We start from the raw sequence: 27,795 nt of genomic DNA on the forward strand, positions 1-27,795 counted from the left end.
CTGGCAGGTGTAACTCGCAAGCGCCAGCGGATTGCTGGCGCGCCATCTCCCGACCTGGGGGCTGTTCCGGAGGCCTCGGCTGAGCCCCCAGAATGCCCCCGGGACGGCACCACGCCCCCCAAAACGCTCCGAATGTCACGCTGCCCACCCAACGCGCATCCCGGGGCTTGCTTGGCGCGCGCAGGGGCATTTTAAAAGGGTTACACGCGTACCCTTTTACTTTCGGGTCCTGCGCATATGGAGGAAGGGACCACCGGCAAGGTAAGGGTTAATGAAGGTTAGTCAAGCCTGCGGCAGCCCTGCCATCCTGCTACTGCTGAGGAGTCTCTTCCCATTTCCTTCCGGCTTACTGATCACATCTACCTGCAGGCAAGAACTGTCATGGTAATTACTGGCATTTACCATGTGTACAGGAAAATGACTGGCACCTTCCAAACGTTTCTGTGGGCTTTGCCCTAGTGTTCCCTCTAAGCTGTGCGCGTGCACATGGCCCATGAAGGCCGTGCACATGGTACAAAGTTTAGCGCACAGAGTTTTTAATCCTAGAGTTTTTCCAAAAACTAGGCATATTATTAAGGCATAAAATCATTATACTTGCACAGCAATGATGGGAGACACCTAACATGCGCTACATAATGTCTGTGCCACTCTGTGGGTTAAGAGATCTCTGACTCATCTCTATACAGTCCATAGTATTGGCTTAAACACTTACTCCAAAGTTTCTGTAACCCCAGTGAATTTAGGCCTAAGTGCACACACTGATGCGGCTCTGACAGAGCCCAGGATGCCACTTGTTACATAGAACTGACTGCTAGCCTGCTAGGTCATTAATGGGATGAGGTCAGGGAGAGTTCATACTCCCAACCTCCAATGGCATAGCTGCAGCAGTTCAGGGAACAGTAACACAGTGTGGATGGGAGGGATGCCAGCATTGCTAAGCTACACAATATACATGCATACAAGAATCTATGCTCTGCGTCAGCAGCTAGATGATTGAGTGTATATGATGCCATGTGGTAATATAAATCATTTATAAAGAACATTAGAAAAAGATAGTGTCAACTGGTTAAGTTTAAATAAGTTGATAATATTTAAGTTAATTACAATTAAGATAAGATTTGAACGCATAAAAACCGAAATGAGTAAAGGTGTTAAACGCCAGAGAATAGCTACATTATTTAAATCCGAATGGCTAGATGAGACTATTGAAACAAATACCGCGAAGTCGCACGGCCTAACTCGGGTAGCCCTGCATGAAATTTTGTCATATGATGAAGATAAAGGAGACATTTGTCTGATCTGCACTGAAGCGAAAGCTGTAGGAGAGTTTTCTACAGGTAAAAGTTGGAACGAGGTCTGAAAACTGGATTTCCTCAAAAGACATCTAGTAAGTAAATCTCACATTGACAGTGTAACAAATTGAAAAATATGAATCCACTATTTTGCGGTGGGTTGAAGGACCTGTTACTAGAGACTCCAGAAGAAAAGCAAAGGAAGCAAATCGTTGTAGAACGGAAGCGTTCAAATCCAGATGAGATGAAGGTCCCGATTGACAGTGTCTTGCTAGCCATCAAATTGAAATCCTCTATGCTGGCTGTTACAGATATAAATGAACACATGGCCAAATTTGTAAAGCTGCCAGATAGTTGGAGAAGTAAAAATTACACATTTGAATTTCTTGAAGTCATCAACAGCGTTGTTCAAAATGATATAATGCAAGAAATTTCTTCAGCATTGTTCCACACTTTAACCGTTGATGAAAGCACTGACATATCTTTGACCAAATGCTTAATACTTTACTTTAAGTATCGGCCTAGCAATGCTTTGGATTACAAGGTATCATTTGGTGGCATTTTGCGATTAGAACATTGTGATGCTGCTTTAATTGTATCTGCCATCAAACTCTTTTATACAGCAAACAAGCTTGATTTAAGGAAGATGGTTATGTTTACATCGGACGGAGCTTCTGTTATGTTAGGAAGAAAAAATGGAGTAGCAGCACAGTTGAAAAAAGAAATCCCACACCTAACTCAGCAACATTGTGAGGCACATCGTGAAGATTTAGGAATAACTGATACATGGAAAGAAGTCAAACTGATGCAAGACATTGAAACTCTTATCAGAACTGTGTACTCGATGTTTAGTAGATCTATTTCGAAAAGAGTTAAATTTCAAGAAATTGTTGACACCTCAGAGCATGATTCAATAGCATTCAGACCTTTAAATGAAGTGCGATGGTTGTCAAGGCATTTTGCTGTGCAAGCTATAGTTCGAAACTATGCTGTTTTGTTACAATATTTCGAGGAAGAGCGGGGAAAAGACCCAATTGCCAAATACTGTTTCAAGAAGCTGAGCACTTCTGAGTTTAGGGTAGTTCTGTAAATTTTTTTTATATTTAAATTTTTATTAATTTTCATCAATGATACACACCATGAAAACAAAGAAAATAAGTGACACAATGTAATACATTATGCATATTCAACTTATAGAATTAACCACAATAATTATTTATTACATTTCACTATTCCCTATAATCGGGGGAGAACAAGGTAAACTTCATATAAAAATTATCCAGACAAACTATAAATTTACTGAATAAGTATTTTAAGCAGGAGTCGGGAGTTAAACTTTATTTTTCTTTACTAGGCTTCAGTCTCAGGTATTGAAGCTTGATTTTTATCTAATAAAAAAGTTTCTAATTGCATCGGATTAATGAATCCAAATGTCTTTCCTTTATAGTTAATCAGGCATAAGCACTGGAATTTCAAAAAGAATGTAGCATCTAATGCTAACACCCTAGTTTTTAGGGACAGAAAAGTCATTCTTCTTGCCTGAGTGGTCCTAGCCACATCAGGGAAGATTTGGACTTTGTGCCCACAAAATAATACATCTTTTACAGCAAAGAATTTTTTAAATAACTTTTCCTTATCCTTCTCTGCTACACATGAAATTATTAAGGTAGCTCTATTATTAATCAGGTCTACCGACTCTTCCAAGAAGGTCGGTATACCTGGAGAAGATGGAGCTTCCCCTTCAGTTAGTCCTCTAGAATCTCTAGGGGGCTTCTTAGGTAAATAATACATTTTAGAAAGTTTGGGGATCTCTTCATCTTCATATAATAGATTCTCCTTAAGAAATTTTTAAATACCTCCCAAGGGGAGAGAAGGCGGGTCATTGGGAAATTAATAATTCTTAAATTCTTGGCTCTAAATAAATTCTCCATATACTCCAAATCTTTATGGATGGCCAAACTATCCCGGATAAAGGCATTCTCAGAGTTCTGTATTAATTGGATTTTATTTACCAACAACAAATCTTTCTCATATTTATCAATTTTCTTTCCTTGTTCTTCAATTGAAAACTTATTTACCTTAATCACTGCTAATAACAATTCATTCATCTTTATAATATTACTATCTAACTTCAATATCATTTTCCCTAAATCATCTAAGGTGACTTTCCTCTGTATACCTTCAGGGGTAAAGCTACCTACATTACCGGTAGGATAAATCTCATCAATAACAGAAGTAACAATATTCTCAGTCCAATGAGCTTCAACCTGATTCTGCAAGCTAAGATCCCTTTGGACTTCTCCTACCGGATTTCCAGCCGAATACGCAGATGTCATTCCGATCGGCTGTAGGGGGGACTTCGGGAGACAAAAGAAGTGGCTCCCAACTGTCCTCTTTAGGCGTTTCTACCACTCTTACCATGTGGTGGTTCATAGGTCCTATGCACTGTTGTTACATGGGAGAAGATGTTATGATCCTGGCTTTCCTCTTTTTGCCCATCAGGAAAACAAAAATAACAAATAATCAAGATTCTTGCCGGTTCCTGGCCTAAGCCGGCCCAAGCCGTGTGCCCCTTCGGAGCGCAGCTTAGGCATGGCACCAGCGGCAATGGGGTGCTGCTCCTCCACAGTTCTTATAGTCAAGTAGGGGGGAATGTCCGATTGATGTCGCAAGGCTGTGACTACTGCTTTTCCGCCTCCAGTTGTTTAAAATCTTTACTGGCTGTGGCAAATGCAGGGAGAGTGGACCTCCTTCCTTCTCCTTCCTTTCTCCCCCAGCTCTGGAAATTTTGAATGATGTTCTATCAGATTTGGCTTCATTGTCTCTTCTTCTTCAGAAGAAGGGTTTAACAACTCTAGAAGCTCACCATCTAGCTCGAGGCAAACTGAACAAGATCAGAAGTCAATATCTAACAAGTTCACCTCAGTGGAGTCAAAGTGTTAAAGCACTATTACAGGTACCAACCAATAGTGCAGTCGACACAAGCTCGCTGATCACATTTATCAATCTCTTGTGTGTCCATCTGGATGAAAGGTTTCCAGAAGAGGAAGTACAGGCCTGGGCTGCATTTGATATTGGGTCACTTGTCAATTGTGACTTCGATTTTGGAACTGATAACATAAAATCACTTTGTGCTCAATATAAAGAGTTTCTACCTGAGGAGTTAACTGTAGTTGATCAATACAACAAATTCAAATTCGGTGTTGCTGAGAAAATCAAAGACAAAATTGTTTCAAATTTGTCATCTATGTTGTTGTTTGTAACTCAAAATGAACAATTCAAAGACCTTGCTGTATTGATAGATATTAGAGGAACATTCATGGCATCCAGTGTAGACTGTGAACATGGCTTCAGTTTAATGAACTCTACGAAAACCAAATTGCGGAATCGGTTACAGACGGAGCATTTAGATATGATCATGCGTGTGAAGAACTATCAACTAGATGGCAGAAATATAGATCTTGACAGAATCTATAATGAATGGACAAATGTCAAAGACCTCAGGGAAAAAATGTAAATATTATGGACTGTGAAGTTGTGGACTGAGTTATGAGGCGCAGTCGCCCAGTATATATGGTATAAAACAAATAAATTGTTACGCTTTCTACTTGCTATACCTTAGTAGCCTCTTTAGTTAAGAAGTATATAAACATGTTAACATTTCACTTGGACTTCACTTCTTTTTTTTTTTTTTTTTAACTCCAGTAGGTTGAGTTGTAAGTTTGGACGCACAACATTAAGTTAAGTTTTGGAAAAGTTGCACACAACAAAATGTTTGCGCACATAGCATGTCAGAAATTAGAGGGAACATTGCTTTGCCCTTCCTTTACCTATGGGCAAAGTCCATTGGGGGATTTAAAAAACAAATTCCAACATGTGCTTTGTCTCCTCTCGCCCCCAGGTGCACCCCCTTCTCTCTGCAGCTAAATCTAACTACCCTGTGAAACTCGGTGTCTAGATTTAGCTTCTGGAGGGTGGGGAGGAGCATTTTTTAGCCCCAGCCATTTACCCACGTAACCACTTGGTTACCCAGCTAAATCTCTTTGAAAACTGACCTCTTAATCTTAAAACTACTATTCCAGCAAGTGAAGTGCTCAGTGCTAACATGTAATTCTTTTGTCCTTCCCTGACAGTTCCACATCATCATTCAAAGGAAAACCAAAATTAAGTGTCCCTGAGGAGATGGAGACATGCGGTTAAATAATGTGCTGGACTTTGCAAAATAATAGAAAATAAAAGAGAAACTGTATAATATGGGAGGACATGTTCCAGATGACATTTTTTAAAGCACTATTTTTCGCAGCAGTAAAAAAAAACAAAACAACGTAAACCTCTGTTCAGTGGTTCTGGTTTCAAAGATGTTGTTTGGCCTGGCAGTTTCCTCTTCTTCCTTTCTGGGCTTCCAGCTCAATGAAAATTGGCCTCTGCCAGAGCTTATGGTATCATAAAGCTTCATGCACCGCTATACATTCCTTCCACTCCCAGCCCCCTGCCAACTCCACCCCCACCTCATTTGGCCCGGCCATTGCAGGAACAGTTCTCTGGTTGGAAGGCACAGACCAGAGCACCCCCAGATCCCAGCAGAAGTGCGTGTTTAAGCCAGTGTCATTGTCGCAAGATGGCTGGACGACTTTCCTGCAGGACTGCGAATGTTACCCCTGCAACATCCAAAACCATGGTCAGCCCCAGGAACAGAAGGGGATGAGGCTGAAGAAACTAATCCAGCTCTTTCACACACTGTCACCACTGAGTCACTGGGCTACATCTTCCAACTGCATTTTTGTTGATGGGCTGTGTATTTTTCTTTAAGTTTGGGTTCACCTTTCATGAGAAACAGTACTCTCTTTAGGACTCGATTAATTTCCACTCTGGATTAAATTTGAGATTTTAACTTTCTTTTTTTCTTCCCTTCCCGATTGTATTTCCCAGATTTGGTTAATGAGGCTCTGCTCGCTGCCCCTGAGAGCAGATCATCATATTGTAGGAGTAAGCTTAGGAAGCAGAGGGTTGAGAGAGACAGCTAACAAGCTCATAAATAAACAAATTTAATAAAACTTAAAAACTTAAAAAAAAGAATTGGCGGGAGAAAAAGGTTTCCTTGGTCTAAGCAGCTGTTGCTGAGAAGGAGCTGACGTGTATTAGGCACCCTAGCAAACCTTCAGCTTTATTTATTTCTTTAAAAGATTTTATATGCCGTCGTTCATATTTACATCACAACGGTTTACAAAGAATAAACTACATCAAAGATATAAATCAGGAAAAATACATTATGAAGTATAAAATTATACATTATTAGTCTTAAAACAAGATAAAGAAGGAAGTCTACGTAACAGGAAAAGAGGGAACATTTTCTGGACTCTTGATGTTAATGTTCTTTCTTAAGATCATCTGAACAGGATAGCTCAAAGAGCCATGGTCTTTAGGTCTTTTAACAATTTTTTTTATCTCTGTTTCTAGTCTTAGCTCTACGGGCATGGTATTCCATTGACTCGGTCCTGCAATTGAAATAACTCTCTCTCGAACCAGGGCCAGATGTGCTGTATTCACTGAGGGGACATGCAGTAGGCCTTTGTTAGCAAATCTCAAAGATCTATGCAGGGAATGTAAACGGATTGAGAAATTCAACCAGTCAGTTTTCTGTCCGTAGATTGCCTTGTGAAGGATACAACAGGTTTTGTACCAAATTCTCTGTGTAATAGGGAGCCAATGTAGGTTTATCAATATTGGAGTAACGTGTTCTCGTTTCTTACAACTGGTCCAAACCCTGGCTGCAGAGTTCTGCAGCACCTGAAGTGGACGTAAAGTGGATTGTGGGAGGTCTAATAGCAGAGTACTGCAGTAGTCTAATGAGGAAAATATGAGAGCCTGTGGTACTGAGCGGAAATCATTAAAATCTAGTAATGGTTTTAGTCGCCTGAGCCCAAAGACCACCCTCCCCCCTGAGATTTTGATAATTAAACTCCACTCTGAGAACAATCATATAAAAAATTATAATTGGACATAAGAAGGCCGATTCTCGAAATCCATTTATCCTGATAAATCCTGATCTGCCCAGGTAAAAGGGTTTTCTGAAAAATGCTCACTTAACATGCTAGTACTTTCCCTTTGAGAATTGCTACCTGTGACTTTGCACTAAAATGTATACAGATTAGAAAACTGCCCCCATACTTTTAAATATTAAACTTGTTTTGTATTTATGTTTCAGAAATCGTATCACTATGTCTGATGAGTGTCATCTGTGATTTTTTGGGGGGGTAGACTACAAAATACAAATCAAGAAATACATACCCTTTTCAAAGTAAAAGAAATTCATACCGCATTGGCCAAAGGTAGCCTCTGAAATGATTGGCTGGCCTGGCTGGCAAGATGCTCTATCGCCTGTCGTCTCAGGAACCTACATACATTTTATGCTCTCTTAACCCTCTTCTCACCGCCGTGCTCTATCATCAGTTGTTAGAGGCCCATATCACCCCTGCTCTACAAAATCTGTGCTGGTTACTCCAGTGCTCTACAGGGCCAAATTTAAAATTCTAACTCTGGTTTTCAAGGCCATAAGAAGAAATGGACCTGCATCTCTGAGGGACAGGCTGCTTTTTATATCTCTTCTAGGTCATTACAGGAGGCTAAATCACTTCTCTCCTGAAGGAAATCAAGTGGAACTCATCAGTGGGCCTTTATGGGAGCAGCTCCTGCCCTCTGGAAAGCTCTCCTAATAGGAAGCCTGGCTCTTCTATCACTCTTCTCATCGCTTGCTCTATCAACTCCCTGACTTAGGTAACTGGCCCAGTACTAGTTTGAAACCCAAGTTAGTACCTATTTGTTTAAAACATTTACAACCCGCAACTATCAATGTTTCTATATGGTTCACAATAGGACATCTATAAAAATCAGAAACAAACAATAATCAACTTAACACAGAAAACCAAATAAAACCACAATATAAGAACAGTCAACGCAATCCTTATAAATCAGTCATGAGATCTTACACAGTAGTTACAAACAAAAGAGCTCTATAACTTGACAGGCTCCTCAAAGAGCCTGCTCAAACAGGTAACACTTTCAGCAACTTCCAAAACCTTATAAGCAGAGACCCCGCTTTCCTGTGGCAGATTTTTCAAGATTTTGTAGCAAGAGTTAAATTCTATGGCAGAGTATTCAACATTCTGTCACAATTCTGTGACAAATTTGCAAAGTTCTGCATAAGGATTCATACCTCTAGGCAAAAAAGGTCAATTTTTTTAAAAATTGAAACCTATTCATAGTTTGTTCTTAAACAAAATTTAAACTATATACAATTTAAAAATGTACCAAGTTCATTAATTAACAATTTATCAAGACATATAAATCAAACTTATATCTGTGACATGTCACTTTTGTTTGCCATCCTTGTCTTTCCAAGCATCTGAGCTTCTGTATGCTAAAAACGCCCTCAAATCAACAATTTATTTATTTATTTGTCGAGTTTTATATACCGTCGTTCGTTTCGCCATCACAACGATTTACAAAGTTTCAAAGTTTAACAGAGTTTTTTCAAAAAGGTTCATTTAAATTTGTCATGCTATTAATTACACAGAAAGATACGGGCACATACTGAATAGAGGACACATGGTAAGTGGTAGAAAAAGGGGTTGAAGTAACAAAGTTTAAACTTGTCAGCAATATTGTTAGTCATCAAGGTTTCTATGTATTTAAATGAAAGCAGAGCTGCTTACCTGTAACAGGTATTCTCTGAGGATAGCAGGATGTTAGTCCTCACACATGGGTGACATCACTGGATGGAGCCCAGCATAGAAAACTTATGTCAAAGTTTCCAGAACTTTGACTGAGTACACTGAGCATGCCTAGCATAACCTATGCCATGCGGGGTCCTTCTTCAGTCTCGTAACAGAGAATTATGATAAAAATAGCATTAATTAGGAGAAACCTAACTCCGCAGGGTGGCGGGCAGGTTTCGTGAGGACTTAACATCCTGCTGTCCTCAGAGAACACCTGTTACGGGAGACAGCCTGAACCCAAACAATGGGCCCTAGGCAGGGAGTTGGGTTCTATACCGCAAAGAGATTCTGGAAGACAGACTAGCCAAATCTACTATCACGTCGGCCATTCCTATTCAGACAGTAGTGTGATGCGAATGTGTGGAGAGAACTCCACGTCGCAGCCTTGCAGATCTCCTCCATAGGAATTACTCACAAGTGGGCCACAGACGTTGCCATGGCTCTGACAGAATGAGCCTTGACATGACCCCCAAGATGCAGTCCCACCTGGACATAACAGAAGGAGATGCAATCTGCTAGCCAACTGGATAGTGTCTGTTTGGCAACTCCCAATATATTCCTGTCAAAAGAAATGAAAAGTTGGATGGACCATCTATTGGCTTCTGTCTGCTCCAGTTAGAAGACTAAGGCTCTCTTGCAATCCAAACTGTGCAGTGCTCGATTGCCTGGTGTGAATGGGGTTTGGGAAAGAATGTTGGTAGAATGACTGACTGACTGGTTAAGATGGAAGTCCATCACCACCTTAGGCAGAAACTTAGGCGTGTGTGCAAGACCACCCTGTCATGATAAAACTTGGTATAAGGTGGATAAGTCACTAAGGCCTGGAGCTCACTGACCCTGCACGCTGACGTGACCGCCACCATAAGTATGACCTTCCAGGTCAGGTACTTCAGGTCACAGGTGTACAACAGGAGCTTTCATCAGCTGAGCTAGCACCAAGACACAGCACCAAGACATAGCAGGAGGCCTTAGGGGAGGCTTCAACTGAAGCAGGCCCCGCATGAACCATACAATTATAAGCTGTACAGAGATAGGTGTTCATCTACATCTTGATGGCAGGTGCCAACTGCACTCAGATAAATCTGAATGGAATTCTTTTTAGGCCAGCTTCTGATAGGTGCAGAAGGTAATCAAGCAGTTTTTGTGTGGGACAGTAGAAAAGATTTAGGGCCCTTTGATCACACCACACGGAAAATCTCCTCCATTTCATTCTGTAGGACCTTCTAGTGGAAGACTTCTAAAAGCTACCAGAACCCCAGAGACATCCTCAGAAAGATCAAGTGGCTGCATCATCAACCTCTCAACATCCAGACTATGAGCGACAGGGCCTGGAGGTTGGAATGCCTCAGCCTGCCTCAATCTTGCGTGATGAGATCTGGGGAAGTCCCCAGACTGATTGGTTCCCGTAAGGATAACTCATGAAGGAGTGAAAACCAGACCTGTCTCGGCCAATGAGGGGCTATGAGAATCACAGTCCCTCGTTCCTGATGAAGCTTCAGGAGAGTCTTTGTTACCAGAGGAATCAGAGGATCCATGTACAGAAGGCCCTTGCCCCAATGGCGGGCAAAAGTGTCTGAGGCTGGATTGCCATCCAGCCTCAGACAGAGCTGAGTTACCTTCCTGTTGCAGGGGGATGCAAAAAGATCCACGTCTGGGCTTCCCCAGAGACAGAAAATCCAATTTGCCATCCCCTAGTTCAGGGACCACTCGTGGGGCTGGAAGGCTTGACTCAGCCTGTCCGCTATCACGTTCTCCATTCTGACCAGATACATGGCCCAGAGAACCATCCCATGGGATAGAGCCCAGGACCAGATCTGGACTACTTCCTGACACAGAAAGTACGACCCTGTGTCTCCCTGCTTATTGACATATCACATTGCTAGCTGGTTGTCTGTTTGGATCAGGAAAATTTTGTTGGACAACCGATCTTTGAAAGCCCACAGAGCGTACCTGATTGCCTGGAGCTCCAGGAAGTTGATTTAATATTGAGCTTCCTGAAGGACCACAGGCCCTGGGTGTGGAGCCCTTCTACATGAGCCCCCTACACTCCAGGTTGGATGAATCTGTGGTAAGGACAATTTGGGTAGGGGAAGTTTGGAAGGGTATTCCCTGCTCCAAAAATGAGAGAACCTGCCACCAGAACAAGGAGTCCCAGAGAGACGGAGTGATCCGGATGCGGGCTTGGAGGCCCTGGGCTGCCTGTTGCCACTGCGACCTCAAGGTCCACTGGGCTCTGTGCATGTGAAAGCGTGCCAAGGGAGTAACATGGACAGTTGCATCCATATGGCCCAACAGCCTCAACATGTGCCACGCTGATTCCTGCTGGCTCTGTTGAATCACCTCCGCAATGGACGCCAGAGTGAGCGCCCTGGAACACTGCAGAAAGGCTTTTGCCTGAGCTGTGTCTAGCAGGGTTCCTATAAAGTCCAATTGAGGTGAAGGGCTGAGATGGGACTTAGGATAGTTGATGATGAACTCTAGCTACTCCAACATCTGGATGGTCAAGTGCAGGGACTGATCTGCCCCTGCCTGAGAGGTGCTCTTGACCAGCCAATCGTCCAGATAGGCGAAAACATGCACTCCCTGTCTCCGGAGGTGCTCCCCTACCACGGTAGGCAATTTGTAAAGACACATGGGGCCAACGCTAGCCAAAACAACAACATTCTGTACTGGAAGTACCGTTTTCCCACCAAAAACCTGAGATACTTCCTGTGAACTGGAAAGATCTTGATGTGGGTGTACGCATCCTTTAAATTAAGGGAGCATAGCCAGTCCTCTTTTTGCAGGAGGGGAATCAGGGTGCCCAGGGAAACCATCTTCAACTTTTCTTTATTTTAAAAACTTGTTCAAGGCCCTCAGGTCCAGGATGGGAAGGTGTCCCACTGTTCTCTTTGGAATCATGAAGTATTAGGAGTAAAATCTCTGTCTTTTTTGCCTTGGTGGGACAGGCTCAACCGCTCTGGCCATTAAGAGGGCAGAGAGCTCCCTTAACAGTAATTCCTGATACACTAATGGCCCCCAAAACAGGCAACAGAGGAGAATTTGGTTGGACACCCAATAGATTCAAATGGTACCCTTGATGGGCGATGGACAGAACCCACTGGTCCGAGGAAATATGGGGAGTAAAATCCTTTGTTCTGTGAGGACTGTGGAAGGAGACGAATTGCTTGTTGTTGTAACAGGGCAGTCACTTCCTCCTCTAGCCAAGCTGGATTGGATCGGGTTCCCCCGCTCGACGGGGAAGGGGTGAAAGTTTGTGGAACAGGATTCAGTACCCTCGACGTACTACTTCCAGGACCCATTGGTCTGAGGTGATGGATTCCCATTGTTGAAGGTGGGATGTAATGCCTCCTGCGAATACCTTTAGTGATGGTGGCATAGGTAGCTCTAAAAAGACTGAGTTGGCTTGTTTGAGGATGGCTGTTGCTGATTTTGCAGGCATTGGGGGTGAGGGCGGCCCAGTCTATTTTGGTTTTGAGTGGGCGGTTGGCATGGGGGCAGCTGGTATGGTTGTGGACGATAGGACGCGTAGGGTCGGAACGCCCGTCGTTGGAACGGTTGTCTTCGATACGGGGCATAGTACCTCCGTGAAGAGGCATAAGAGTGAGGTACAGTGAGCGACTGTACCGCTACCGACTGTTCTTTGAGTTGAGCCACCGCTTCCTGCAGTTTTGCGCTGAATAAATTGTCCCCCCGGCAGGGGAGGTTGGCCAATTTATTGTGGACATTCTCACGTATTGAGCTGGCTCGGAGCCACGCCAGTTTGCGTGCCGCGATCGCGCTGGCTGATATCCTAGAGGCCGTTTCGAAGCCTTCATAGATGGTACGGAGTAAATGCCTGATAGCCTCTTCCATGTCCTGTAATGGGTTAGCATCATGGAGCGGTTGGCGGTCATCTTTGAGGCGTTGCACGCATTCGAACAGGTATTGAACCAAATAGAACTGGTGATGGTTAATCCATGCACCGAGCATTGAAGCTTGGTAGGCTCGTTTGGCAAATTCGTCTAAAGTACGAAGATCCTTCCCTGGGGGTGACGCGGAGTGCAGTTTTGTCTTCTTCGCTTTTCCCATTGCGGACTCCACAACTAGAGACGCATGTGGTAGTTGAGGATTTGTATAATACTGGGATTTTTGCATCTTGCATTTCAAATTGATCTTCCGGGACACTGGCGGTAAGGTGAAAGGGGTATCCCAAGATTTCTCTAGGACTGAGTCCAAGATGGTATATGTAGCAGCAAGGCTGTAGGTTCGGCTGGCAGGTCAAAGATTTTTAAGAGATCCAGTGTGTCCAATCTCGGGTCTGGGACCTTTTGAATAGAAAGTTTAAGGACCTTTCCCATCTTCTCCAAAAATTTCGGATATGTCAAATCCTCCGGCGGAGAGTAGGGCTCTGCCAAACCTTCCGCCGGATCTGATGGATACCCCGTGGATGAGTCAGGGGAAGTATCCTGAAACTCTGGAAGGACATTAAGGGGTGGGTCCTGCTGCGGGGTTGCCAACGGAGTCGGGTCTGGTGGCAGTGCGGCAAGTGAAGGCTATCCTGGCTGTGTCGGGGAGGAGTGTACTGAGGGTTGTGGGGAAACTGCTCCGCTAGCCGGAGAGGTCGGCATGTGGAAAGATGCTTGCTTGACCTCAAAGAATCCAGACAGCGCAAGGGACAGATTCACAAATGCATCCTTTGTCTGCGGAGGCATGGCCGGTTTTTGGGCTTGGGCCGGTGATCTCACCGGTACCGCTGCTAAGAGGATATCCGTATCTTGCCTGCTACTCGGAGAACGAGGAGTACGAGTCTCAGCCGGCAATCGACGTTTTTTGGACAGTAGCTCTTGCAAAGAACTGTGGTCTGATCGTCGATGTGAAGCCAATGATAAATCTGAGTAGACTCTGCCTGATGAGGAAGAGGATGATGGAGACTGTGATGACAGGGTCTGGGCCCCTTCCCCTTCAGAGGCTGAGAAAGCCGTCGAAAACAGTTGAATCCTCGGCTCTGCAGTGTGACTATGTTTGTGGGGGCGAGATTGTGGCTTGTCCGCAGTTGGTTGTGCTTGTAACTGCGTTGTCTGCTTGTGCAGCACTCTTGGTGCTACGGTGGGTGCCAGTGATGGTGTCTCGTCTCTGTGTGACGACGTGGTATGGGAGGAAGGACCTACAGATGGCTGGTCAACTCCCTCGCTTAACTGCTTTGAATGCGTTGTAGACCTGTGTTTTTTGTGTGTCGATGCGTGCTCCGTACGCGCCATCGACGCTTGCGCAGTCGGTGCAGGTGTCGTTATCGACGCATGAGCCCTATGTTGTTTCGTAGATTCGATCGCTTTCTTTCTCTTCGGTGCCACATCATGCACCGTCCTCGTATGCTTCGGGTCTCGTGCTTCCGGCGTCGAGCCGTGCTTACGCGTCGCTTCAATCGAGCCTTGCGTCCTTGTTCCCGGCGTTGTGTGGTTCCACTACGGTCGGACGCTTCTGGACCTTGAATGGTTCGAGGCCACGACGCTGTCGATGCTTCCTGGGCAAGATGTTGTGATCGGCTCGGGTTGCATCCTGGACGCTCTTCAGCCTTGCGTTGTTTCCTCTGCTCGCGGTCCGACCGACACCGCTCGACGCTTCGGTGGGGGCGTCGGCGCAGTCGGTCCCGGGGAGGGGCGTGCCTCGGAGGGAGGTGCATACGAACCCCCCCTCCCGGCCTGTTTTTAAGGCCTCCATCTTCTCGGCTCGTTGTCTTCTGGCTCTTGGGGACATCCGTCCGCAGGAGAGGCACGACTGCATCGGGTGGTCTGGGCCCAGATACTGATAGCAGCAATCCCACACTTACATGGCTTGAATCCTGATGGCCGGGGTCGTCCTTTCCAGCTGTGGTCCGCCATTTTCTGAAGAATCGCTGTTTTTCTCTACTTTTTAAAGTTTTAACTGAGGAGGTCTGAGGCTCCGCATGCGATCCCACGCGCGGAAAAACAGACTGAGGAGAGTCGTTTTCCAGCACGGGAAACCACGCGCAGCCTCAGAGCAAAGCTCTGACATCACTAGTGAAGCTCCACCTCCTGGGCCTGACAGACAGTTCCCATGACAGCATGGCTAATTCAGCCCTGCTATCGACGGGATAAAATAGTTCAATCTGATAAAGAAGGCAGTGAGACCTGGGCCTGGCCTATCTTATCACTCAGAAAAAAAAACAATTGACTAGGCTCAAAGGATGTGTGTGAAACCTTATTTTTTTTTTTACTTTAGAAAACATTTACATGGAACATGGAATATAAATAAAGCTCCTGGCTGAATTAATTTGGGTCTCAACAGCAAAACTACCTTCTCCTCTTTTGTGTAGACTTGGAGACATCTGGAAAAACCTTTAACTTAGTCTTCAAAAATTGCTCTTCCCAGTGCTTAAAAAATAATCTAAATGAGATGGGTGCCCTTAGTCCCTATTGAAGATATAACTTGTAATAAAGAGCAGCAAAATGCATTTGACATACCACACAAGAAGTCATTATTCTTGTTCTCCTAAGTTTTTTTTTTAATTATAAGTGGCTTTACAATTACTAACAAGAATACTATAACATTTTTTGCTTCAGTTTTGTGCTTTGCTTTTGCTAGACAGGCAGATCTTGCAGGCTAAACAGAAAATGATGTATTAACAAAAAGATTTGGGCTACAGGAAATATGTTTAGAATCAATAAGATCATACTGGTGCTGTAGTAAATAACAAGCCCATAAATAACATTTACATACAAAGCAAAGATTATTTTACATGCAGAGCGAGAGCAAATTACCAAACGCCCATTCAGATTAAATGTTTACAGTAAAAAGCCAATCCTAGAAATTTTGGCAATTGGTAACGTAGTTTAGGGGTTGGAAACGTACAAGTGTAAAATCCTATATGTCTTATTATCAGTAAAATCATTAGAGAGGGAAAGTTGTATATTGGTGCTTTGCGTAGCATTGTGCCAGTCTCTCTCTTCATAAGGCCTTATTATTTCATAGCATTTAATAAAGAAGTTTTTATCCATAGCTGTTGGCTCTAAGTATCTATTTCAGTGAACCACATCAGATGGCAACCCTTCGGGACCTGGAAGGGACAGTGATGACCTTCTCCATTACGGGTATCTCCCCAACATCCTCTTCAGTAAACACCGAAGCAAAGAAATCATTTAATCTTTCCGCGATGGCCTTATCTTCTCTAAGTGCCCCTTTAACCCCTCGATCATCTAACGGTCCAACTGACTCCCTCACAGGCTTTCTGCTTCGGATATATTTTAAAAAGTTTTTACTGTGAGTTTTTGCCTCTACGGCCAACTTCTTTTCAAATTCTCTCTTAGCCTGTCTTATCAATGTCTTACATTTAACTTGCCAATGTTTATGCTTTATCCTATTTTCTTCTGTTGGATCCTTTCTTCCAATTTTTGAATGATGATCTTTTGGCTAAAATAGCTTCTTTCACCTCCCCTTTTAACCATGCCGGTAATCGGTTTGCCTTCTTTCCACCTTTCTTAATGTGTGGAATACATCTGGACTGTGCTTCTAGAATGGTATTTTTTAACAATGACCACGCCTCTTGGACATTTTTTTACTTTTGCAGCTGCTCCTTTCAGTTTTTTTCTAACAATTTTTCTCATTTTATCAAAGTTTCCCTTTTGAAAGTTTAGCACGAGAGCCTTGGATTTGCACACTGTTCCTCTTCCTGTCATTAAATCAAATTTGATCATAATATGATCACTATTGCCAAGCGGTCCCACCACCGTTACCTCTCTCTCACCAAGTCCTGTGCTCCACTGAGAATTAGATCTAAAATTGCTCCCTCTCTCATCGGTTCCTGAACCAATTGCTCCATAAAGCTATCATTTATTCCACCCAGGAACGTTATCTCTCTAGCGTGACCCGATGATACATGTACCCAGTCAATATTGGGCTTCAGTCAATATTGACTTCGGTGGCAAACCCCCACCCCAAGAACAGAAAGGACAGAAGGTCATGGCGGGTCAAAGAGGAAACCCCACGGGGATGTGATGGAGCTCATCCCACCACAGCCCGAAGAAAAGAGGAGCCTGTAGGGCCATAATGGCGCTCATCCCATTAGACCTGAAGAGAACAGGAGGCTCTGTATGTGTGTGTCTGAGTCTGTGTGAGAACTTATGTATGTGTGTATGTCTGTGTGACAGCCTGTAGGCATATGTGTGGCTATGTGAAAGCCTAAGTGCTTGAGTGTATGTTTTTCTGAGTGCCTGTGTGTATGTCTGTATGAGAGCTTGTCTGCATGTGTACATGAACCTGTGAGAACCTATGTATTACATATAGGCTCTCACAAGCATGCACACACAATTAAGTGTCTGTGAGAGAGAGAGGGAGTATGTGTGAGAGCATAGGCATATATATGAGACAGAGTTTGTGAGAGAATCAATGTGTTATTGTGTGTGTGAGAGAGAGAGAAGGTAAAGTTTGTGCAGCCCTATCTCCCTGAGTTCATTAAAATCTCAGGGTGACTAGAAATCAAAAATCCCAGGTTTGGAGAGCAGGAGATTTTTTAAATCCTTATTAGTTTTAATTATTGGGTGTAATTTGACGTTTTTGCTGTTTTGAAATATTTTGTTCCTTTGGGAAATATTACATTTTTTAATTATTGGATATTTTGAAATATTGTATTGGTGTTTGGGAAATTTTGGATATTCTATTCATTAGCTGGTTTGAAATATTTATTCTTTTTATGAATATGATTTTACTATTATGTTTTATATTTCTTGATTTTATTATTTAATGTTTTATGAAAAATAGTAATGTTTCTATTTTTCCATTGTTGCTCTGCATATACAAGCTGGCTTGTTGTGGGTTCCAGTTCAGTTCTTCTGAACTTTCTGGACTCTATTTTGCATTTGGTCAGGGTCTGTCTGTACTCTGCATATGTGACCGGGGTGAGCTATTTTGCTGGCATGTAGTTTCTGTGTACAGATCTATAGCCGCCTAGCTTGTTCTGTTATTAGTGTTTTAGGGCCTGGTGTAATATTTGCAGTGTTGCCTTTTCATAGATAAGGTTGTTACTGTTTGAGTGCTGGCAGTTAAGATTGTTTTGGTATAGGAGGTTTACTATGTTGTAATGATAATTACGTTTATTCATGATTTTCGGTGGAGTTTCAAGTGCTTTTTTTGCAGAGTTTGCAGAGCATGTAAATAAAATATGTATATTGTAAGCAATATTTTGCCTCAGAAGAGCATACTTGTGAATGCTCTTTTTCATGTAAAATTTGTTACACGTACACAACTAAATTTTGTGTGGCTATAGGTGTGGGAGTGTGGGGGGTGGTGTGTGTGCAAGGCTTATGTTACGCCCGGTCGCAGATGGCTGCGCCCTCTATTGCTCACCTTTTTTCTGCCTGACTCAGTTCCTTTTGGGAAAATGGCTGCCTCTGCTTCTCCATGCCGAACCCTCCAGCGTCCCTGGTCCGGCATGGGCGATTGTGTTCGCCATCTTTCTCCTGGAGTCACCTAGGGCACGTGCGCGCAGCCCCGTCCTTTACGTGCGTCATGGCAAGAACCTCGGGGGCGTCCCCACCGCATGACATCACAAGCTCTGGAATTTAAACTCAGTTCACGATTCCTAATTCGAGTTAGCAAGGAATCCTCCATGCTGATCTCTCTACGTTACCAGTCGCCCCCGCTCTGTGTACTCTCGCTCCAGGACGACTTAGGTACCCGCTCCACGGGGGCCTTGCCTCGCTCCTCTACACCATCCGAAGTTATCTGCTACCAACAAGGATGCATAAAGTACCCACTTCTCGGGGGCTTTGCCTCGCTCCTCTACACCCTCCGGGGTTATCTACCACTTACAAAGATGCCTAATATCCTCAGCCTACCCTGCACCACTACTGGACCTACTCTTACTGGCCTTTCCATCTAGGCCTGGGCTTTTGGCCTACCCCGCTTTGTGGACCACTACTGGACCCATCTCCCTCTCGGGACCTGGTGAGACTGTGGAGCTGCCTTTTCCACTCTACAGCCTTCTGACAGAACATTGCCACCTGACATCTCCTCTGCTGGTTGGGATCATTACCCGTTCCTCGGGTTACCATCTACATTGCAGTATAATAAAAACGAACTGCTCTTTGTCCATCTCTGCTCAGGAGCTAGCCTATCGCTGCAAGTCCCCGCAGGGCTCCAGCCTCTGGGAGATGCCATCTTTTGCAGCGACCAAGGGCCCACTCCTCAATGTCCAAAGTACAACAGCTTAAGGTTTCCCTAGGTTATATAATACCCTTCCCTTGACCATGGGTTCCGTGGAGGACTGGATGGGTGTCAGTTTTTAAAAATATAGATTGCTGGAGGGAGCTGGGCTTTATTTGACAGGCCCAGGTCAGACTGAATGAATCATGGGGATGGGGGCAGCAACAAAGCTAGCACTGGCCCTGCAATTTCACAATTGTTGGACAGCAATGTAAAGAAACTCACAAACTGATATGTAATTTTGTGAAAGGTCAAGAAGAAAGTTTGCTAGGCAATGAAGAACTTTCCCTTCCTGAGTATTATATTCATTTTCTGCTTGATTTTATGCATGTGTTTAAGGGGCAATAAAACAAGCTTGAAGCAAATATAACCCAAATTATGAATAGGGCCACAATGAGCTGAATGCAGGACAGATGACTGGTTCTTTGGTTGGTCAGTGAACTCTAATCTCATCAATTTCAGCTGGACAAAGTTTGTTCAAGAAAGAGGCATTAAATTCATACCTGTAGGAGGCAAATGCAAGATGGCAGCGTGAGATCGGGTTAAGACTCTGCTCAGTCCTTTTTTCTTGTTTCCTAAATTTCCTTAGCATTATGCCATCTAAAAGGAAAGGGAAGGTATGAGTTTTTCCTCCCAATGTACCTCTCCTAGCTGGGCAGCAGTTTATGCCATCCATCTTACCCGGTTCCGCAGTGCAAATGAGGACAATTGGCTCTGCTGCGAGTTTGAGCGAGGGAGCGCTCATCTCACCTGGAGGGGTTTCTCTCAGTCCCCTGGATCTTTATCTTCCACCCGCCGAGAGATTTCCCCCCCCCCCCTGCTGTCATCTGTGGCGCTTCAGAGTGATGTTTGCTTGGTGCCTGTGACGAGGGGAGAGTCTGGAGTAGAGGAATTCAAATGGATATTGTCATCGCCGCTGCTGGAAGAATCGGGAGGCTCAGGTTTTCCTGCCGGTATGGTTTCCTCCACCCCTGTTATGGACAGGGGAGTGCTGCCAGAGTCATTGGTCCCTTTACCGGTCAGTAATGCAAGTCTGGCTCATTGCAAGTCCCCCGGTGAGTCCTTCCTCTCTCTAGCTAAGCTGGCGGTGGTTACCCTCAACACCATTGGGACTTGATAATAAGCTTTGGAAGTTCTTTGAAGGTTTGTATGCAAAGATTGATCGTTTGTCTAACAAAGTGGACAGTATGGGAAGCAATTTTGATTCTTAGCTTGCAGAAATGAAGTCTAAGATTTCGATTACTGAAACTGCCATTAGTGACATTCAAACTTTTAACTCTTCTGTGGTCAAGGATCGGAACAATTTATCTCACAGAGTCGAATTTCTTGAAAATCATATAAGGCATTTGAACTTGCGTTTTCTGAATTTTCCTAGGGTGGTGGGAGAGTGTCCATATCTTACCCTAAGGAAATATCTGCTTGAGACTCTTCATTTTGAAACTGATAAGGTTCCTTCTATTATTTCCTTCCCTCTGTTAATAGAATGAATGCTCAGCCGTCTCAAACTGCTCAATTTCCTAATATTGTAAATTTGACTGATTTTCATGAAAATTCCAGGGTTGAGATTATTGTGCGCTCCACGTTACTTGTTTCTTTTATTTTTGAACAAGATGTAAGTGCAGTGATGAAAAGGTATTTTCAGAATATTTCCTCTTTGTTTTATGGACAGATCTGTATTTTTCTCGATTTCGCACATTCTACTCAAGAGAGAAAGAAAGATTTTCTCACTCTCAGGACGCAGAATATTTCTATAGGATGTTCTTTTATTCTTAGATATCCTTGTAAATGTGTTGTTAGGTATAGAAATGATTGCTTTGTGTTTTTCCTTCCTGAACAACTTAAGTCTTTTATCAACTCCAGGAGTGCCGCAGTTTCTTCTCCTGGATCCCAGTGGGTTAAGGGGTTGATCCTTATTGATGTATCATTGCCGGTGGCTCATGTTAGGCTGGTTTCTTATATTTTGTATAATTTTCTAAGGTCTCCTTTTTATTTTTCTTTCCCTCTGCCTGCTATAGTTACTTTTTGAGACGTATGATTTATGGTGTGTTTACTTTCTTGATTTTTGCATTTTTTTTTGTTTTTTTTTGTATTTTATCATCATGAACCACTCATCTTTTTTTCAGTAAATAAGGTATATTCCTTTCTTTATTGTATAAATTTAATATTAAAAGTAAAAAAAAAAAAATTCATACCTGTAGGCTCCTGCCTACCTGAATAAATGGTTTCTGTATGACACAACAACTTTAAAAAGGCTTGGCATTTTAAATTTAGATAATGAACTCATTAACCTTGTCAGTGCCTTCAAAATACAAAATACAAGTTATTGGAGATGAATTATGCAAGGAATACTATCAATCTCCAAACTCGAGGAGATCACCAAAATTTACAAGTGTTGGGTTGTATTTCTAAAAAAACTTTCTAGTTCCAAACCTTAAAAAGTAATGGAGCATATTCTAGCAATATTAGTGGGCTGTGCTCATATAGAACAAGTATTTTCACCCATGAAAAATCTTTGGACAGATGAAGAGAAACAGAATGTATCTAGAACTTCTTAAAGCTGAACTATATGTTAAAGTAAATTATTTTCTCTCCTGCATTGAATTTATTTGACCTAATAGCTAGCAGAAGTGAACAAAAATGTCTTCAAGTTGTAAAAATAAGTTGTTTATGAATGCATCCAACAATTCAACTTAATTTGCACTTTGCCTGTGTGCTCTGATTTCTGGTAATTTGAATCTTTTTTTGGCTCCACTAGGAGCACCCTAGTGGTTAGAACAGTGAGATATGAGCCAGGGAAGCCAGGGTTCAAATCCACTGCCAGTCCTTGTGATCTTGGGCAAGTTATTTCACCCTCCATTTCCTCAGGTATAAACAAATTGCAAGCCCTCTGAGGAAAAGAAAATACCTACAGTACAGAATTTAATCTGCTTTGAAGTGGCTGAAAGACATAATATGAATCAAAATATAGTAGATGCTGCACAAAAAGACCAACCATCCCCTTCTATTGGCCCAGTTATTCTGCTCACATAACTAAGGATACATCCCAGCCACAGAGCACTGTGCCTTTCAGGCATATCAGCCTATTTTTCACATTGCTCTTCTGGCTTTTCTCATGCAGATGCCAATAACTAGATGAAAAAAAACTAGTGAAATTAGCTTCTTTATTTCCCATGTAGTCTGGACATTTGATTTGATCTGCTTCTATTTTCTGTTAAGTGATTAATGGTTATGCTAGTTGTAAGGTAGCTGTCTATGTAGTGCATAAAGACTGTTAGGATAGTATCTCTGGCCATTGATAACCATTGATTGTGACATTTGTAGTGGGACTTCCTGTCACCCATTTTATTTGGGTGTCTGCCAATACAGTCTGTTATTGTGCAGCACTTAACTTGTGGCTTGTTGCCATCTGTCTTTAATTCCACAGCTTTCTGCTTGCTGTTGCATTTAATGTAGACTAATTGCTGCTTCTATTAACATAAAATTTAATAGAAAGTGTAGAAATGATATACTTCTAAAACAACAACAAAAAAAAGACTTTGTCTTCCTTCTTGGTAGTTCACCCTCTTGGGAAAAGGAACAAACAAGATCCCCTCTTAGTTCCCTCCAGCATCCCGACTTTGTCATGTCTAACTACTCTGTAATAATATAAACAGAAATATTAGCATGGCTATTGCCCAAACATTTGGTCTCCTAAGATCCCAGACAAACCCAGCTACACGAGTGCCTGAATTTCCACTAGATCTTTCTACTATCTGCTACACTGCAGCCTCCAAAACAGACCCAGTTGCTAGTTTGATTCTCTTATCACAGCCTGGTTTAACTACCTACCATTACTAATGAACTTCCTAGGTCCCCTGTATAACCTATCAGACACAGGCTATGTTGGCAGAATTGACTAGCAGCTTGGTCTATCTGCATTACCGCTATGACTTCGGGTTATTATGGTATTTATTTATTTGTTCAGTTTTATATACCGTCATTGATATATGGAAGGCCAATCATAAGGGAATTACAATAGTCAATGGTTGAGAAGATAATTAGTTGTAAAACTGTTCTGAAATCTACTAAATTTAGAAAAGGTTTTATCCGCTGTAGAATTAGGAGTTTGTGATTACCACCAAAATCAAAGAAGGTTATGTGGTTATTATAAGATAGGTTATTGTCAATTATTACTCCAAGGTTTCTGGAGTGATTGACAGGGGATATTGGCTTAATTTGATTGTTAGTTGTGAATAATGGTGGTGGTAATACAATGGGTTTTTGTTCATTATAAGTATTTCGGTTTTATCAATGTTGATTATGAGTTTTAATTTTGTAAGGAGTTGCTTGATTGATTCAAGTAATAAAGATGTGTCTTTATAAGTATCATCAACGGAGTTTTTTTTTATGGGAATTAAAAGTTGTATGTCATCAGCATAAAGGTAGTGGGTGATTTGCAGATCATTTAATAGCTGGCAAATTGGTAAGAGGTATATGTTAAATAAAGTCGCAGATAATGCTGAACCTTGAGGAACTCCAGTATTGAGGATAATTTTTTTTTAGAGATGTTATTAAATGAAACTTGATAAGTTCTGTTGGAGAGATAAGATGAAAACCATTGTAATGTAGTCTCAGCTAAACCAATTTCAGATAGTCATTCTAGAAGAATTTAATGATTAACTGTGTCAAAAGCTGCAGAGAGGTCAAGGAGTACTAGTAGATATTGCTTTCCATTATCGAATCCTCTTAAAATAGTATCATTTAGAGAGAGAAGGAGAGTCTCAGTATTTAGGTTTTTTCTGAAACCATATTGGTTTGGAGATAGGAGGTTGTTAGTTTCCAGGTAATCATCGAGTTGAGAGTGAACAACTTTTTCTATGATTCTGGCAATAAAAGGCAGATTAGAAATAGGGCGATAATTTGATAGGTTATTTGGATTGAGGTTATTCTATTTTAATATGGGTTTGATAATTGCAGATTTGAGACAATTAGGATAATTTCCTTCAATAAGTGATAAATTGATGATCTTGGTGATTAAATTTGTTATAATAGGTTCAATTGACTTGAGGCTTGTAATGTGTATGCTATCCAGAGGGTGGTTGGCAGGATTTATTTTCTTGATGATAGACTAAATCTGGATGGTGGAGGAGGTGTCAAAATGGGTCCATTTTGATTTTATTTTTGTGTTCAGATATATAGATTGGGTGTTACTGATGAAGTTGGATTGAATAAGATTTAAAATATTAAAGAAATCAGCAAAATCATCACTACTGTAGGAAGTACAAATAGGTTTATGAGTAGTCTTTGTGAGGTATTGAACTATTGAAAAGAGCATCCTGGGATTATGATGAAATTTATTAATTTTTTTGAGAAATATTCTTTTTTGCATTATTGATGTAATATTTATATTGTGCTAGGTGAATTCGATATCTATTTAGAGTGACTGAGTTTGTTTCGTCTCCATTCTCTTTCTTTTTTTCTGAGTATTTGTTTAGATGTTCTAATGGAATCATTATACCATGGATTGTTGTGCCTTGATGGTTTTATTGATTTGGATATGATTAGATTTATGTTATCAGCTACTTCTTTGGTGATCATTAACCAACATGTTATGGCTTCATCAGAATTTGATAAATTAATATTAAGTTCGACTGGGAGGGTTTCTTGGAGGAGTTCAATGTTGAATTGGGGGCGAAAGGTAATTTTATTTTGTTGGATTTGAGGAGGTTTAAGGATGGAGTTGGAAATTAGGGATAATTGGATAAGGTGATGATCAGACCAAGGTATTTCAGTAATGTTGGTTGAGGTATTATGCCAGTCATTATTATTGATGAAAATGAGGTCAATGGTATGACCTGCTTTGTGGGTTGGAGCATCGATAATTTGTTTAAGTTGTAGCGAAGTAAGTGCATCAGTGATGGTTCAGCAAGTTTTTGAAAGGTTGATTGATTCAAAGTGTAAGCTGAAATCTCCCAGGATGAAGACGGGTTTGTTAAGCGAAATATTATTTATAATATATTCAATTATTGGTGAACAATTTTTTTCTAGTGATCCTGGTGGGCAATAGACAAGACAGATTTGAAGTTTGGTGGAGTCAAATAGTGGTATTTCAAATGGTGTAGTTATGTTAGTTGGACAAAGAGTTAGCTGAAGATCTTTTCTGGATATTAACATTAGACCACCTCCTTTTTTCCTTTTTCTAGGAATTGAGAATATGTTGTAATCTTGGTTGTTTAATCGATTAATGAGTACCATGTCAGTGTTTTTAAGCCAGGTTTCTGTTATTGCAATTCTGCCAACATAACCTGTCAGACATACCCAGCCACATGGTTGCCTGTATTTCCATTAAAACTTCTAACCAATTTGTCATTCATTTTGACAATTTTTGACACTCACTGTTAAAATGGGCAGGTACAGCACTATAAACACATGCCATTGTCATGCTATCTGCTTTCTTACATGGCATGGATTTTGGGCATGCTTTGAATGGATGGTGGGTAAAGAATTGCAAGGTCAGATAAAAGCCAAGATGATAGCAGAAAGTTGATTTTGGGTTGGGTAGAGGGAAGTTAGTGGTATAGGAATTTATATGCTCATCTATCCAAAGCAAAGAAATATCAACTGGGCAGACTGGATGGGATAATTTGGTCTTTATCTGCTGTCATCTATTTTGTTACCATGAGACTGATCGCTGGCTCAAGAGATAAGAAAGAATACGGGGCAAGAAACAAGTTTGCTTACCATAAATGGTGAGCTTTGTAGAAGCAAATGAATTAATCATAACACGAGTCTCGTCATTCAACAGCATTGAACGGACCCTCCTCCCTAAGCTCATAGAGGTTTGCTCTACTGAGCATGTATGGGAATTTCCATATGAACGTTGCTTTGTGAGGACCCTCAGTTGATATTAGAGATAAATCCAGGGAGGTGGGCAGGTATTTAGCATGGCTAATTCACCCTGCTGTCTACAGAGAACACCATTTACGGTATGTAAGCTTGCTTTCTCTGTCGACAAACAGGAATGAATTAGCCATGAGGTGGGGGGTTCTAAGCAACCTGGATCCCATCATAAAGAGTGGACTACTGGGGCATGCTTGTCAAAATTTTCTGTTTTTTTGATAAATTGTCTAGTCAGTAATGGGACATTAAGGTGTACATCCATGACCAAGCTGCAGCTTTGCAGATGTCTTCAATAGGTACTGCTTTCAGATAAGTTACTGATATAGCTATGGCTATCTCTTGATGAGTCTTGATAGAGTCTGAACTGGATGCCTGTTTGGGCATAACAATGTGCAATACAGACTGCTAGCCAATTGGACAATGTATGCTTGACTACTGCTATGCCCAGACAGTTAGGATTGTAAGAGATAAATAGCTGTGAGGCTTCACAATGTGGCTGAGTTCTTTTCCTATAGTAAACCAAGGCTCTTTTCCAGTGTAAGGAATGAAGGGCCTTTTTATCTTACCTTTGGTGCATGAAGAGCAAATAAGGAGAGTAATGAACTAATGCCTGGAGCTCACTGACTCTTCTAGCTGATGGAATTGCAACTAGGAATAATACTTTCCATGTTGGAAAATTAAGAGAAGCCAATGGTTCAAACAGTGGTTTCATTAGCTTTGCCAGAACTACATTCCAGTTCCATGGAACAGGAGGGTTTGACAACTGGCAGTTTAGCATGCCATAAGACTTTCATGAGCTTGAATACCAATGTATAAGTGGAGACTGGCCTACATTCAGTATGAAAGTGATGGACTGTTATGCTGCTAAGATGAACTCTGATTGATGAGGTACCGAGATCTGAGGAAGACAGAGAAAACAAGTACTTAAGTCGGTATTTTGGTTCACATGCGAATGGATCCAAAGAAGTCTGTTGACACCCAAGATGAGAACCACTTCCATATAAATCCTTATGGTCTTTTAGTAGATGGCTCCTGGAAGACAATACTATATCCTCAACCTCTTTGTTTAAGGAGACATGGCCATCAGTGAGCATTCAATATCTATGTGCTGTCAGGTTGAGGGAGAAAAGGTTTGGACGATGTAGACATCCTTCCTCTTGAGTTAGCAAGGATAGATTTGTCTGAGATGGATTGGAGGGTGCTGGACTTCTGTACCAAGTACGCAAACCAAACTTGTCTGGGCCATGCCGGAACAATAAGAATCAGATGGGCCCGTTTCTTGAATACTTTTTTTCACCATTCTGGCAATCAATGGAATCAGAACAACTTTGCCTACCTACAGACTTAAAGCAGTTCAGAAAATAGTTGAAAACTTCTCTCTTCTGTGAGGCTTTCAGTTAAGAAATACACACTTTATTGCCGTTCCCAGCTGTTGCATTTGCTGCTCTCCTTTAGACATATGGTGATATATGCTTCTGTTTTTTAATTTGTTTTCATCATGTATGAATGTACTTTCAATCACTTGTTGATATTTGGATTTTTTTTTAACACACCTTGATCAATGGGAGAGTGAGGCAAATAAATCTCAAATAAACAAAAGTGTATATGAGATCTGTATTCTAGATGAGTAGAAGAGTAGAAAAGTATCC

The 27,795-nt window shown here is 41.9% G+C and overlaps 1 protein-coding gene across 6 annotated transcripts in view; it reads right to left on the reverse strand.

Annotated features, from left to right (window-relative positions):
• Positions 1-27,795, reverse strand: part of VAC14 (VAC14 component of PIKFYVE complex) — a 525,003-nt gene that overhangs the window by 32,402 nt on the left and 464,806 nt on the right. The window lies entirely within an intron of this gene.

Source organism: Rhinatrema bivittatum, chromosome 7, assembly GCF_901001135.1.
Source record: "Rhinatrema bivittatum chromosome 7, aRhiBiv1.1, whole genome shotgun sequence".
NCBI lineage: Eukaryota > Metazoa > Chordata > Amphibia > Gymnophiona > Rhinatrematidae > Rhinatrema > Rhinatrema bivittatum.